Genomic DNA, 12,719 nt, shown 5'->3' with positions numbered 1-12,719 from the left:
ATTAGAGAAAAATTGAGAAAACAATTATTTTCACAGATTTTGTAAGCAGCAAATCAGTTTGCAGGATCAAATGGAATATGAAGTATAAAACCTGTTTCGAGGGATCCAAGGGTGAAATAAATCCTTATTATGGTTTTAACGGGTTGAAAAAAATCCCATGATTTTGTTTTACTTAAAGGGAATAATAGCTGAAATGAGTTGTAATAACTGAAGTATGAATTTAATTAAAGATGGATATGCTAACATTTAACTCATTTTGTTGGTTGCTGTTTTTGTGGTTATAACTTTATTTTAATTAAGTCTTCAAGGTTTCAAGTTAACAAAGGTTGAAACTGATATATGCACATAAATATACATAAACATATATAAATACATGTATATAAAAAGTTAACTAAAAAAATGTTTGTAGAAAAAGCGCATCACGTTGACTAGATACTGCCTTCACACTGTATTTATCTGCTTCAGAGTACAGGCCCATCATGCTTTGTGGGATTGTCACAAGGCAGAAGGCAATGTAATATGAACTGAAGAATTTGTTCACTAAAAGATTTGATTAACACCAAAGAACAAAATAAACAATTCAAAGCACTGATGCTTCTGCCACATAATGGTTTCTTAAGGTATGGACTACATAATATGCCTTCGTGGAGCTGAATGTATACTATAAAATGTACTTGTAGCACCAATGGAGAAGAGGAGGTTGAACACTTTGGCAACCTGATGTTTGCTTTAAAAGGATTTTATCACTGCTGTCCCATGACTGATACTGCAGGCCCCATTTTACTAAACAGCAAACTAGCCCACTGTAGCCTGTGATACTAGCCCCTATGCATTCTGCTTACAAGTGGTCTCCCATCAGTTGTGACCCTAGTGTGCCATGTAGTGATAGTACTCAGTTCAATATCATCATTACTACAATGTTAGAGAGTCTGGACAGTATTTCTTTCTCTTATTACCAATGTAAAAGTATGAACAGTGTCTTACTAACAGCTTCATCTGAAGATCAACACATGCCCTTTTCTGCACACCAGTACAACCCAGTGGAGTGCAGTGCAGTCATTCCCCTTTGTGTTATTGCACTGGGCTGTGAGTGCCTTATCTTGAAGCAGAGTGTCTTTGTTGGAAGTATTTTTTGAGTTGTTTGGAACTCATGACCTGAATCTCACTTTTTTTTTAACAAGACACATTTTGTGATGCACATACTGCCATTTAAAGCTGTATCAGATTAACAGAACTCATTTAAATACTGTTATGCCATTTTACAACTCTGATTTGTTCACAAAAGAGGTACATATTCATCACAAATGGTTATATATACACATATTTACATAGAGAGAGAGAGAGAGAGAGAGAGATATTGCATGTGCGTGCACAGACACACACACATACAAAAAAAAAAATATATATGTATATATATATATATATATATATGTGTGTGTGTGTGTATGTGTGTGTGTGTGTGTGTGTGTATATATATATATATATATATATATATATATATATATATATATATATATATATATATATATATATTAATTATATATATATATATATATATATATATATATAATGGATTCACTTCATAATCTGGAAAGACTGAAATCTCAAATTTCAGTTTTTCGAGACCATGAAATTGAATCCACACAACACCGAAAGCCCGAAACTGTGAAATTTAAAACACAGAAAACACAGCAAACACCAGACCACACATATACCACAACACACACACCACAAAATAAACAATCATCAAACCTACATCACAAATAAGCAGGGGGTCAAGCACCCCTGCACCCTCCATGTGGAGCACTGCTCCCCCCACATCCCCCCTACTTATATATACTAACTCAGAGATCACACAAACAGAAAACAAAAGTAAACTCACACACACACACACACACACACACACACACACACACACACACACACACACACACATACTCACATACACTCAAACTCCCACCCAAAACCCTTACAAAACACTCACTTACCTGACATTACACCTAAATCCACACACAGCATCGCATACTATCCACATAAAACCCTGGACATTATGTAGCGTAAAGCCATAACCACAAATTTGAGATATTTGAATTCGCGGTTATGCACTTTTGCTATTTCAACACTTCGACTTCATAGTCTTGAGATACTGAAATTCGACATTTCAGTATTTCGAGATTATAAAGTGATTCTGTGTAGATATATATATATATATATATATATATATATATATATATATATATATATATATCTCTCAAGTATTATAACCTTTAAGACTGGGCTGAACATAAGATGTACAATTCTTGGAGGTACACATTTTTGAATCTTACCAATGTCCTATATACATTTTTAACATAGGTTCATAGGTGTGTACTAGGCTCATGGCCCTGGAGCCTTTACAAACCTAGCCCATAGGATTACCCTGACATTGTGCTACCTGACCTTAGTTCCCAGTGCCTCTGTCGAGTAGAACCACTGGAGTGATTCCTTGGGTGAATTTGCTATTTCCCATCCACTCATCAAGGTTTCTCTTGAAGAGGGCCAGTGAGGTGTTCTGTCTGACATGTATGGGAAGTCTATTCCATAGCAACGTCAGTCTCTGGGTTATGAACCTGTCCCTCCAGCACATTCTGTTGGTTGTGGTAATGAGATTGAGGTCACTGGAGAGTGTGGTGCAGAGGGATTGGGATTTCTTTAGATGTAGCATTTCTAACAGAGCTGGATCAGACATGGCTTTGTATGTCAAGCAGAGATTGCCTCCAAGTAGGCGATATGAGACAGAAAATAGTTGGAGTGTTTTTAGTCTCTCCATATAGGACAAGTGTTTAAGGCCTAGGATCCAATTTGTAAGGTACATTTGCGGCCTCTCCAGTTGTTGCAGGTGTCTAGTGAGGTACATGCCAAATGGGGCATTGTACTCGATGACTGGCCTAATGAGGCAAGAGTAGAGGTAGACTACCTCTTTCTTCCTGGATGCAAAACCCTTAGTAATGAGATGTGCCACAAAGAAGGACTTTCTGACCACAGTGGCAATGTGGTGGTCAAAACAGAGGCTGCTGTCAACCTGTGTTCCCAGATCTCTTACAATACCTTCTGTGTTCAGTGAACTACCAACAGTGTGGTAATTCATGGGAACTGGGTTTTTCCGAAAGGGGATGATGACACATTTTTTGGCACTGAGCTTAAGGCCATGGTTCTGACACCAGTTGTTGGTCTCAGTGACGCCTTTCTGTAGGATGTCAACATCACTTGATGAGTTAATAGCTCCCAACTTGCAATTGTCTGCGAACTTTGTCAGCCAGAGACCCTTCATGTTGGCCTGGACTTCAGAGAAGTAGATACCAAACAGGAGAGGACCCAGGACCGAACCCTGTGGGAATCCACTCGTGACTGGCCAGCAGTCTGACTTGGAGTCCACTACTTTCACACTGTGGGTTCCATCTGTGAGCCAGTCTGCAACCTACCTAGTGATATAGGGGTTGATGCCTAGCTTAGTAAGTTTTTCTGTGATTCCTGAATGGGGAATGGTATCAAATGCCTTGGCCAAATCAAGGTAGGCTGTATGAACCACCTTGCCTTCATCCACAGCTCTGGTGACTGACTCAAAGATGTCGACCAAGTTGAGCAGGCATGATCTACCCTTCACAAAACCAAACTGTGTGGGATCCAGAGTTTGGAGATTCCCTATATCCTTGTTTATTAGGTCCATGATGATGCATTCCATAGCTTTGCATATCAGACTCCTCAGGCTAATGGGGCAATAGTTCCCACGGTCTGTAGTTGCTCCTCCTTTGTGGAGAGGGATGACTGTAGCAGTGTGCCATTCGGTAGGGACAAAGCCTGAGGTGAGGCTGTGATTAAACAGAGCACACAGGTGAGGTGCCAGCTCACTCTATTTCCTGTAAAACACAGCCAGGGATATTGTCAGGTCCCATGGAAGCTGTATTCTTGGCCTTGGACAGTGCTGTTTTAATCTGTGCAGCTGTAGTACTGGGTGCCTGGGAATCTACTGGTATTGTAAATGGTCCTTTGGGGGGAGAGAGGGGTAAAGTTGGCACTGAATCTGTTGGCCAGTATATTGGCAATATCTGTTGGCTCGGTATAGGAGGTACCATTGTGCAGTAGCTCAGAGCAAATCTGGGTATTGCCATGGAGATTCTTTACATGACTATAGAAGGCCTTGTGGTTGCCTTTACTATCTGCTGCAGTTCTGTTTTCATAGCTAGCTTTAGAGGATTTGATGAGGGATCTCAACTTTCTGATAAGGGAGTTTTTCCAGTCTTGGGATTTCACCTTATTCCACGTCAGTATCTCCTTCTGTTGTAGAGTTTGTTTATGGCAGGGGACCACCAGATTGGCTTCCATTTTTTGGAGGAGAGCATCTTGGTTTTATTGGGTATGGCGAGATCCATGCATTTATGTACGTATTTGTACAGTGCATTGGTGTATGATTTGGCAGTCATGCAACTATTCATCATTTGCATGGGTGCCATGAAGTTAGCCACCTCTGTTTTTAGGAGCCCAAAGTTAGCTTTGGACAAGTTTTTCATGGTGGTTAACTTTGCGGGAGTGGGGTGTTGGGAGGGATGTGGATTTCCAGGGTGATTAGTTTGTGGTCAGATCTAACCAGGGAGGAGTTAACTACTGGTGTAGAGCAACGGTCACCCATGTTAGTAATGACCAGGTCAAGGATATTGCTACCTCTAGTGGGGGTAAGAATGAGCTGGTCCAGGGCATTTAAATTAATGAATTCCAGGAAACATTGGGCAAGTGTATTGGTACATGAGTAGTTTGGTAAATAGTCTGTTGAAAACACTGCAGTTCACCACATCACTCTTATAAATAAATAAATAAATCCTGTTTATTCCGATAAAAATAGACAACAACATACACAAAAAAACTTAGCGCTTTCACCCAGTTACATACCGGGTTTCATCAGAGTAAATAGCTTATGGAGCAGTTATCTTAAATACTGTTTTTAGTCAATTGCTTAACTTACAATTAAAGTGTTATCCATTAATAGATTCAATTTTTATGTAAAGTATTATCCAATTTAATATTTATGTTGTCATGGATATGATAGAATACTTTAATATTAGTTGTAGAACAAAAAGTATTCTTATTATTTCTCTGTTCTCTTTTTATTTGTCAAGCTTTTTTAAAAATCTAATTACATAATTATGCTATTAGCACTTTAATTGTAAGTTAAGCAATTGACTAAAAACAGTATTTAAGATAACTGCTCCATAAGCTATTTACTCTGATGAAACCTGGTATGTAACTGGTGTATGTTGTTGTCTATTTTTATCGGAATAAACAGGATTTATTTATTTATAAGAGTGATGCGGTGAACTGCAGTGTTTTCAACAGACTATTTACCAGTTTTTATTGTTCGTTTTTGGATCTAAGCGTTTACACTGAAGCACTTCGGTTTCTGCATACTCGTGTTTATGATCCAAGAAGGTTACGGACATTGTTGGCTTACAATTTCTATAATTTCTATTGGCTTGCCATTATTTTATTACTGGCCTTAGTTTTCGTGGGAAAACCAAAGGAATTTCCTTTTTAAATATATATTCTAGTGCACGCAGTTGCGGTTGACAGCGAGATGGAGCAGTTATTGGAGCAGCAGTTGGAACTGACCAAAAGGTTGCTGGTAGTGGTAAAAGAACAGGGGTTCGGATCAGTAACCAGAGAAGCCACTGACAATACCGAGGGTAATAATGTGCTTTTATCTGAAGCAGATGAACTGCTTACGTACCATTCTCTACCCGGTACATCGAGGAACCAGCCACCGAATCTATAGGAGGACGGAATGCACCAAATAGGGTTGTAACTACAAGCTACGCACTTCCGCCGCCGATTTCAGAAGGGAACGCTAGAGATGGCAGTAACAATAGATGGGAGAGAGGACGCTCATTACCCGGTTTGGATACCTTATTGACAGCACCAAGATTATCTGTAGCTCAACAGTCGAACGACATGGGGAACTTAAACAAACAGTTGGAAGAGTTCGAGAAACAACTAAGGAAATATAAAGCTCTACAAATGGACAATGTTTTTCTTGAACATTCATTGGAACTTAATCAGGTGCCTAAGGGACTTAGAGTACTCAAGGTACCCTTCGGCTTCGACGACAATGATCTGTTTAAAGAACTTTTGGACATTTATGACAATGCTGGTAAGCAGCTAATGAAATTAATCATTAGAAACAATAACAACAAGTTAACTAAATTAAATGAAATTTTATCAAAATTGGATAGCAGCATAAGAAATGATTTACTTTTTGAGCACAATAAATATAGATTAGATAACATTTTAGCTGATATGAACAGATATGTTAGAGGCCTTGATTTTAAAAATAAAAAATTACATAGGGACACAGATGATTATTTTACTAATAGGGCTTACAATCATTTCAGGGAATTCAAAAGACAATGGAGGGGTGGTAACCAGAATCCTTTAAGTAATGCCACCAACAACGAAGTAGATGATGGCAATTTGCAAGGGCGAAATAATTATGGGTACAACACTATGTACAGGAATGACCAGGGACGACAAGATTTTTTAGAAGAGCAACCACTAAGGAGATCGGAACATCTAAAGGGGCGCTACCAGGGGCAAAGATATTACCAGAACAATCACAGGAACAGATAAACATTTTAGGTTTACAATACAGGAATCACACAGACAATACAGTACATAGTAATGCATTATATGATACAAGGGAAAATGTGGAAGTCATTAAGGGGGCTGAAATTTATGATTACCCTGTATTATACAATAATGAACTTGACATTTTTTTGGATGTAAATAATGATTCTTTAGGGCTGAATCAAATGAATGATAAACCAGAATTTTTAACCATGCATTGTGAAATACTTAGACGGAGGTTTTTCAGTATATAATTATTCTGACAAAACATTAAATTTAGATTATATATCTCTTTTTAAGAAAGGTTTTAAATTTATTCCTTCATTTAAGCTTGATATTGGCAGAGTCTTAGTCAACCTGTGACTATATACAAGAAAGTTGAATTTAAAAATGTTTTTTCAAAATCAAGAGGAAGCATGGAAAAAAGATGTTAATAGTCTTAATATAAAGAAAGCTAGTACATTTATACCCCCCAATAATCCAGTAATTCATTTATTTGAAATGTTTTGTGATTCACAAATAAGAAAAGCATTCAAAACAAAAGATATAGCAAATGAAAATTTAACTACAGCAGAGAGGTTTTGTCTTAATGAGCTTTGCACCAATAGGAAATACAGAATCATGAAACCAGATAAGGGGGGAGGAGTTGTAATCATGAGTAAAGTAGACTATAAAAATAAAATGATGAACATGCTTAATGATGAAACTACATATGCCCGATCTTCAAGGTATGACATGGTTGAAGCACAAACAAAAATTGACTGGCAGCTCTATGAACTACTTATGGATGGATGTATTAATAAAGTTGAACATGATTATCTGGTAGTAGAACACCCGGTTACACCTAAAGTGTTTGGGATACCAAAAATTCATAAAGATGTGGGTAACCCCCCTTTTAGACCAATAGTAGCAGCAAAATATTCTAAAATGGAGTCCTTGGCACATTTTATTGATATTAGTTGTAAAGAAGTTACGAATAATATTGCCCACATTTTAAAGGATTCATGGCATTGTTTAGAAAAACTACACGAGAATAGGGACAAAATTTCTATGGATACATATTTAGTAACTATTGATATTATTAACTTATTTTCAGTCATACCTCACGACATAGGACTTGAGTTGTTTGAAAAAAGTTTATCAAGATACAGTAATCATCATACTGTTAAAAGAAAAGTACTAATTGATTTCATGGAAATGATTCTTTTTAATAACTTTTTTCAACAAGATGGTGAATATTATAAACAGGTGTCAGGAGTTGCGATGGGAGCAAGGTGTGCACCAGTGTATGCCAACTTAGCTTTGGCAGAATGGGAACAAAAATATGTATTTAATTGCACATTTTGGTCAAAAGTGGTTCTTTACTTAAGATTTCTGGACGACAGCTTAGTAATTTGGAAAGGGAATACAGAAGAAATGAAGGATTTTATTGACTATTTAGGAAAAACAACTTCTTTTTTAAAATTTACTTACAATATAAACAAAGACAAATGTGAATATTTAGATATTAACATTTATAAAAAGGAGGGGACAATAGAATCTAACATATTTCGTAAAAAAACATTTTCAAATTCGTATCTGCATTTTAAAAGTTGTCATCCTTATTTCCAGAAAAGAAATTTAATAAAAGGACAAATGATAAGGTTGTCGAGAATAATAAGTGAGGACGTTATTTTTATCAATGAGTTGGATTTCTTATGTCATATGTTTACTGAAAGAGATTATCCTGATTATCTCGTTATTAGCTTAAAAGAAGAAATTTTAAAGAAAAGACATGAACAATTTAAGCCTATATTAAAAATTGGCAAAGAAGGGATGAAAAACACAATCCTCAGAGATAAAAATATGGCATGTTCATTGACCTTACCATACAACGATGACACTAAAGTTATAGTTGAGGTAGTAAAGGAAGCGTGGGAAAGTGTGTTTAGTAATAATAGTGGAATAATTGATCAAATAGGAGCAACCCCCACCATTGTATTTAGTAGAGGAAGAAATTTAAAAGAAATATTTGAATCTCAAGAGGCGAACAAAAAATCCTGCATGAAAAAGTGTGGATTTTGTAAGACTTGCAGATATATAAATGATGGGCCATATGTTGCCATAACGGGATATAATAGAGTTATTAGATGTCCAGGTTTTGTGAACTGCAATACGAAACAAGTTATTTATTTAGCAACCTGCTTATCATGTGAGGCATTCTACATAGGAAAGACAATTAGAAAATTGAGAGAGAGAATAAGTGAACACAATAGAGATATAAAAAACAAAAAATCAACAAACGCTTTATATATGCATAGTACAGTATGCCCAACTTTTAAAAAATTTTTGTTTTTTGTAATTGATAGAGTGCCCGAAACTACAACAAAAGAGGGAGATGTAAACAACTTGTTGGAAATGAAGGAATGCCTTTGGCAGTTCAGGCTCAATGCCTGCAAAAAACCAGGCATTAATGAATATATATCCATTAGTAGCTTCTTGAGAATGAAATCATACATTATTTAATGGTTTTATTTGTTATTTATATATTTGTTATATTTATTGTATGTATTACATTTATTATATATTTATATAAACACCTTCACTTATTTATTATATTTATTTATTTCACTTATTACATACACATCAAAAATCTATCAATAGATTTTATAATATTTACAAATTTTACAAAAGATTTTATATGCATTTTTTAGTCAAGCATCTGTGTACATGTAGTTCTTAAGTTTCGATTTTTTATGGTATCACAAGATATATATGTATAGGGCCTGCACAGATCTTAGTGGTTGTGTGTGAATATACATATTATATGTTTTTTATATATTTTTTTCCATCCACTGTAGACAAAGTGTTATCCATTAATAGATTCAATTTTTATATAAAGTATTATCCAATTTAATATTATTTATGTTGTCATGGATATGATAGAATACTTTAATATTAGTTGTAGAACAAAAAGTATTCTTATTATTTCTCTGTTCTCTTTTTATTTGTCAAGCTTTTTTAAAAATCTAATTACATAATTATGCTATTAGCACTTTAATTGTAAGTTAAGCAATTGACTAAAAACAGTATTTAAGATAACTGCTCCATAAGCTATTTACTCTGATGAAACCGTTTTGTGTATGTTGTTGTCTATTTTATAAACAGGATTTATTTATTTATGAACTGCAGTGTTTTCAACAGACTATTTACCAGTTTTTATTGTTCGTTTTTGTACATGAGTAGTTTTCCTAGTTAATGGAGGGGTAGATGAAGTCACCCAGCATGAGAGTGTTAGATTGGACCCTAATTTTCTCCAATGTGCTTAGGAATGTGGAGTGTGAGTCTTGGCACATTGTTGAGGACCAATATCAGGCTATGACCTGAATCGCTGTCTTACCCAGTATTAGCTGCACCTGAAGTATCTCTGATGCATTATGTTGGGCTACCAGTCTGGAGGTGTGCGTATCCTTTATGAATATGGAAACACCGCCTTTGGAGCTTCGGTCCACGTTCTGGAATGAGTTATAGCCTGGTAGTGAAGGGGTGCTTTCTGCTGCCTGGAACCAGGTCTCTGTTACAACACAAATGTTGATGTTCTCCAGTTTAGAGAGAGTGCTTCGAGTGAGTGCATTTTCAGATTTAGACTTCTAGCATTGAGCAGCATGACCCTCAGATTGCATTTGTTTGTAGCTGTTACAGTGGTAATTTGGTCTTTGGAACACCATCTAAAAAAAGGCACTATAGGGGTAGCAAGAGCCTTGACCTGTATCTGTCCAGGGGTGACAGATGCAGGCCATCTCTGGCAAAGCATCAAGGTCTGTTAATCATGTCATCCCAGGCAGACCGATACTGGATCCCCTTAGAAGAACACCAGAAACTTAGCCAATTCTTGAAATCGATCATTTTCTGGTTGTACTGTAGTATCATTCTGGGTGATGGTAGGATGCTGCTCAGGGCTAGGGTTAAACCTGCCCTTGCTACATAATCCCAGAGCTCCTCCATGTGTCTTTTCATGTAGTCCAGGGAGGCACATCTCAGGTCATTCACTCTCACATGTACAATGACAAAGTCATATTTGTACTTGTTGAGGGACCTGAGTGCATGCATTATGTGGCAGATTCTGGCACCTAACAGGCAGCTGACTGTTACTTCCTCCTTTTTCAATCTAGTGAGTGGGACATCAGTATGCCTCACTGCTGAGTCACCTATGACTAGTGTGTTGGGCATGCTGTTCTGCCTTAGGGGCTTTGATTGAGCGGCACACTGTTTAGGAGAGTTGTGTCTCGTGATTAGTGTTGTGTTGTGGTGGTTGAGTGCATTTCTGCCTTGAAGGTTTCTGCTATTTGGGTAGATTTTTACTGACAGTCTCCACAAAGGTGGGTGTGTGGTTTGTGTTTTTATGTGAAGGCCAGTGCTGGTGTGTGTTCTGGAGGGCTATGTGTTCCATGTGGTGTGGTGCAAGTGTTGACCTTCTCCTCTTGATCAGCTATTCTGGTCTTGGCTAGTGAGTGTGTGGCTTCCAATTTGGATATATAAGTGCATCTCTCGCAAGTCTGAGTGTTGAGAGGTAGGAGAGGGTTTTCGGTGTACATGAGGCAGTTGCTAGGCAGTTGCTACATTGCCTCAGGATGCCCAAGTTCACCAGATTAATAGGAGAAAGCACAGGGAACTGACCTTTAGACATGCCTGGATGGGTTGGTATTAATAATTACTGGAGCTGTTTCCTTGTAGAATGTGTAGTGCTGGTAGCACTTTTTTTGTGCTAAAATAATTGCTACAAGAAGTCTGGTAAAGTGCTAGACTGATAAGCTAGTAAAAGTGCAGATGAGGAAAGAACTAGCAGATCTAAGGGAAAAATTGAAGAGCAGACTTTGACACTGCTCAGAAACTACAAACAGTCCTGGATACAGCAAATCTGTATCTGGAGTAGACTAGTTACAAGAAAGGAGGGAAACAAGCGCAAACGTGGGCTTTTAAACCAGGAAGTTGAAAGATGGAAAACCTGCACAAATGGCCAATAAACCACAATTTCTGGGCCAGAAACCACTCCTCTTGTGATAGATAGGCTACCTAGTGCTTACCACTCCCACTGACAAGCTAGAAGGCTACCCTCTGACACAGAAAGGCCTCTTTCCTCATGTGATACAGGTTTTGATGTAGAACAGGTATACACGCTCTCATGAGTGTTTAAAAAATATCCTGGAAAAGAAGCATCGCTAAATGGAATGCATCCCTAATCTTGAAAATTTTATTCGGCCAATGAGATTAAAATTAAATGAGGCATTTTATAAATCTGTACCCAGTGACAAATCATTCTTGGAATCCCTACCTTTTTAAAAACATTCAGCTGATCAAATACAGTTTGATTTAAAAAAAAAAAAAATCAAAACTAGCTTTAACCAGTTTATAAACTTATCCCCCCACACCCAATGCAGGGTGCTGTGTACCCTGCAATGCTGCTATTTAAATAGTAAGCTGCAAGATTAAACACCACAGGGGTAAGAAAAAAATCTCTTTTAAAGTGACTAAAAACCATCATTTGAACAAGTATTTCTTAGCCATTTCACATGCTCCACCTAAAATACATGCAAGAACTTACATATTGTTTACTTTAAGGTTATTTTTTCTGCTTAGGGCCTGCCAACCATGAATCCCGCACCATCCTCATTCCATTTACAATTATTTGTTCCTCTTCTTACAGGGGTAAAAGCTGAACATGCAGAAGGGAAGGTGTTACTCAGGCATGTAAACATCAGGGGATTTAATATTTCTGGCCAGAACCCTTTCCTGACAGCTGACAGCTGATCTGCTTGTTTACAGATGTGTCTAATCTTCCCCCACGTGGCTGGTTTTGCTCAGTTGAGTTCAATATTAAATGGCTTCAGGTGTTTTTATTACTTTATTAGGGCTGGACAGCAGTGAGGTAACATGCTTACTCCTAACATGTACAGTGAAGATTACCACATGTACAAGGCAAGGAAGAGCAAAGTGCAAACCCTATATATATATATATATATATATATATATATATATATATATATATATATATATATTTTTATATATGCTGCATCCCATGCACCTCTGTT

At 37.0% G+C, this 12,719-nt stretch overlaps 1 protein-coding gene across 1 annotated transcript in view; it reads right to left on the bottom strand.

Annotated features, from left to right (window-relative positions):
• The window catches only part of TGM2 (transglutaminase 2), a 596,777-nt gene that overhangs the window by 355,830 nt on the left and 228,228 nt on the right, over nucleotides 1-12,719 (bottom strand). The gene's annotated exons all lie outside the window — the stretch shown is intronic.

This window comes from Protopterus annectens, chromosome 12.part0 (genome assembly GCF_019279795.1).
Source record: "Protopterus annectens isolate FY-2018-M chromosome 12.part0, PAN1.0, whole genome shotgun sequence".
Lineage (NCBI taxonomy): Eukaryota > Metazoa > Chordata > Ceratodontiformes > Protopteridae > Protopterus > Protopterus annectens.
This window is presented reverse-complemented; position numbering and strand designations above follow the sequence as displayed.